Source organism: Otolemur garnettii, unplaced genomic scaffold (assembly GCF_000181295.1).
Source record: "Otolemur garnettii isolate 467f Iridium unplaced genomic scaffold, OtoGar3 scaffold00202, whole genome shotgun sequence".
Taxonomy (NCBI): Eukaryota; Metazoa; Chordata; class Mammalia; order Primates; family Galagidae; genus Otolemur; species Otolemur garnettii.
Genome location: NW_003852597.1, coordinates 1,621,868 through 1,625,758, shown reverse-complemented (window position 1 = coordinate 1,625,758; position 3,891 = coordinate 1,621,868). Strand labels below are relative to the sequence as shown.

General features: G+C 40.2%; 1 pseudogene; it reads left to right on the top strand.

Moving 5' to 3' along the window:
* Positions 1–2,006: 2,006 nt before the first annotated feature.
* LOC100956557 lies at positions 2,007–3,347 on the top strand (annotated as a pseudogene).
* The last annotated feature ends 544 nt before the right edge of the window (positions 3,348–3,891 follow it).

The following is a 3,891-nucleotide window of genomic DNA, read 5'->3' as shown; positions in this document are numbered from 1 at the left end:
TGAGTATACCTTTTTGTATAGTTCTGAGTTTTAGAACCATGCTAATGTTCTATATACGAAAGGAAAAACAAAAGCAAAAATCTGAGAATGGGGGAAAACCTACAATGGAATACAAAGAAGCAAATGAAGTAAAATGTATTTCAAATGAATAACAAAAGAAAAATGAATTAAAAAAAATTTTTTTTCCAGTTTTTGGCCAGAGCTGGGTTTGAAACTGCCACTTCTGGCATTATGGGGCCAGCTTCCTACTCCTTAAGCCACAGGCACCGCTGAATTAAAATAACTTTCAAAACAGAGTCTGATTATGTCATCCTCAGTAGAGTGCATGGCATCATAGCTCACAGCAACCTCAAACTCTTGAGCTTACGCAATTCTCTCTCTCTCTTTTTTTTTTTTTGAGACAGAGTTTCTCTATGTCTCCCTCTGTAGAGTGCCATAGTGTCATAGCTCACAGCAACCTCGAACTCGTGGGTTCAAAAGATCCCATTGCCTCAGCCTCTTGAGTAACTGGGACTACAGGCACCAGCCACAGCACCCAGCTAGTTTTCCTATTTTTTAGTAGACATGGGGTCTTGGTCTCGTTCAGGCTGGTCTCAAACCCTGAGCTCAGCCCTTCAGCTTCCCAGCATGTTAGAATTACAGGTGTGAGCCACCACACCCAGCCAGAAATAGATCTCTTGAACAGACCAGTATCAAGCACTGAAACTGAAGAGACAAATAAAAAATCTTCTGACAGAAAAAAAGCCCTGGACCAGATGGCTTCACACCAGAATTCTATCAAACCTTCAAAGAAGAGCTTGTACTTATACTACAGAAACTATTCCAAAACATTGAGAAGGAAGGAACCTTCCCTGACACATTCTATGAAGTAAACATCACCCTGATACCAAAACCAGGAAAGGACCCAACAAAAAAGGAAAAACTATAGAATACTGATGCAAAAATACTCAATAAAATCTTAACCAATAGATTATAGCTACACATTAAAAATATTATGCATCACAATCAAGTAGGCTTCATCCCAGGGATTCAAGGTTGATTTAACATATGCAAATCCATAAATATAATTCACCAAATCAATACAAGTGCAAACAAAGACCATATGATCCTCTCAATAGATCATATGCATTTGACAAAATTCAGCATCTTTTTCTACAAGAACGCTTAAAAAAAAAAGTGCAGGGATGGCACATTACTTAAACTGATTGAAGCCATCTATGACAAACCCACAGCCCACATAATTCTGAATGGAGTAAAACTGAAAGCTTTTCCACTTAGAACTGAAACCAGACAAGGATGTCCACTATTGCCCTACTATTCAGCATAGTTCTAGACGTTCTGGCCAATGCAATCAGGCAAGAGAAAGATATTTAGGGCATCCAAATGGGGGCAGAGGAGGTCAAATTCTTCCTCTTTGCTGATGATATGATCTTATATTTAGAGAACCCCAGAGACTCAACCATAAGACTCCTGAAAGTGATCAAGACATATAATAGGCTTGGCGCTCATAGCACAGTGGTTATGGCACCAGCCACATATACCAAGGCTGGCAGGTTTGAACCTGACCCAGGCCAGCTAAACAACAATGACAACTGCAATAAAAAAATGGCCAAGTGTTGTGGCGGGTGCCTGTAGTGCCAACTACTTGGGAGCCTGAGGCAAGAGAATTGCTTAAGTCCAAGAGTTTAAGGTTGCTGTGAGCTGTGATGCCATAGCACTCTACTTAGGGTGACATAGTGAGGTTCTGTCTCAAAAAAAAGAAATATAGTAACATCTCGGGTATAAAATTGATGTCCACAAATCAGTAATCTTTGTATATGCCAATAACAGCCCATCTGAGAAGCAAATCAAGGACACAATATCCTTCACAATAGCTTAAAAGAAAAGGAAATACCTACAAAGGAGGTGAAGGATCTCTATAAAGAGAATTATAAGGTGGCGCCAGTTTCCAACTGTGCTGTTTAAATTTATCAGTCCTCTGCGGATCAACTGGATTGAGGATCATGATGACCGTTCCCTCCCCGGTGGAGCTGGCTTCCTTCAAGTACAGTGACCTGCAGAACTTGGCCAAGAGTCTGGGCCTCTGGGCTAACCTGAGGGCAGACAAGTTGTTAAAAGCCTTAAAAGCCCACCTTAAACAAGACGCAAGAAAAGAAAATAAGAATCAGGATGAAAGTCAAACTTCTGCATCCTCTTGTGATGAGACTGAGATACAGATTAACAATCAGGAACACGGTGACAGAGAGCCAGTTGCCCATGTCACCAAAATGAGGAGAAGACACAAGATAGTCCATGGGAACCCTGACTTCCAGCAGGACCATTCAGAGATCCAAGTAAGTGATTACACCGAATTGCAAAATCATGAAAAGCAGGAAAACCAACATCTCAGTGCTACTGTAAAAGTTCCTTCTCCATCAGATGAGAGACAAGGAGTTGAAAACACAGTTTCCTCAGGAAGAAGCGGAATAAATGGCAATGGAGAGTCAAAGGTACCTTCAGAAAGAAAGAAGTCCCTCTACACAAATGAATTTTGCAAACCTAGAAAAATTAAAAGAACTGGCATCACTATCCAAACTTTAAGAAGCTTCATGAGGCTCATTTTAAGGAAATGGAGTCCATCGATCAATATATTGAGAGAAAAAAGAAACATTTTGAAGGACACAATTCATTTAATGCGCTGAAGAAGCAGCCTGTCAATAAAAGCAGTACAGTGACTCCAGTTCCTCCAAGAGGAAGACTTTCTGTGCCTTGCACTCCCATCAGCCAACAGGCCCCCAGGGCCACTTTCACACCCCTACAAATGAGAGCACCTCTGTTCTGAAGGGGTCAGCCAAGCGCTCTGCCCTCTCCACAAGTAAAATGAATGTCAGGTTTTCAGCTGCCAAGATAATGAGCATAAGCGTTCACTGACCAAGACTCCAGCCAGAAAGTCTGCACATGTGACCATACCTGGGAGTACCCCAAAAGGCGAGACTGTGCTCAGGACACACAACTTAAAGACCAGCAAGGAAAATTCTGCTGCTGCTGCTATTACCCCATTCAAGTTGACAACTGAGGCAATGAAGACTCCAGTCTCTAATAAGAAACCAGTATTTGATCTTAAAGCAAGTTTGTCTTGTCCCCTCAACTATGAGCCACACAAAGGAAAACTGAAACCATGGGGACAATCTAAAGAAAACAATTCTCTGAATGTACATGGAAACAGAGTTAACTTCCACAAGAAAACTTACAAACAACCTCGTCTCCACACTAGGGAGGAGCAACGGAAGAAACATGAGCAACAACGAAAGGAGAAGAAAGCACAGGTTTTGGGAGCACGAAGAGGACTCGTTATGGCTAAAAGTTAATAATTTTTGGATATCTTGTAAATTCCTTGTTTCTGAACCTTTCTTTTTGTAAATATTTTATACTACCTTCCCCACTTTAATCAAAAGATCTTTTTCTCCTATTAACTGTTCATAACCTACACTGTGTCCATGGTTTCTTCGTGTGCTATATCTCTGAAAAGACATTGCCTTTAAAGCTCACAAATTCAGATTCTTTGAAATGGCTATTAGCTAAATCAGTTGCCTAATGAGACCCATCCTAGAGATTCTTTTTATTTTTATTTATTTATTTTTATTGAATGGTAACTATGTGCATTGATGCACTTCTGGGGTACAGTGTGGGGTTTTCACATGCAGTCCGAAATACTTCCATCAAACTGGTCAACACAGCCTTCATGTCATTTTCTCAGTTATAAACGTTTTAAAACGTTTTAAAACGTTCACATTCTACTCTTAGAAAGATTCACTTGTATCCCTGTAAGATAAACATCCTAGAGATTCTTAATGTAGATTTTAATGTCTGGTTCCTCTGCTGGTTCCAGTATTTTTTTTTTTTTTTTTTTTT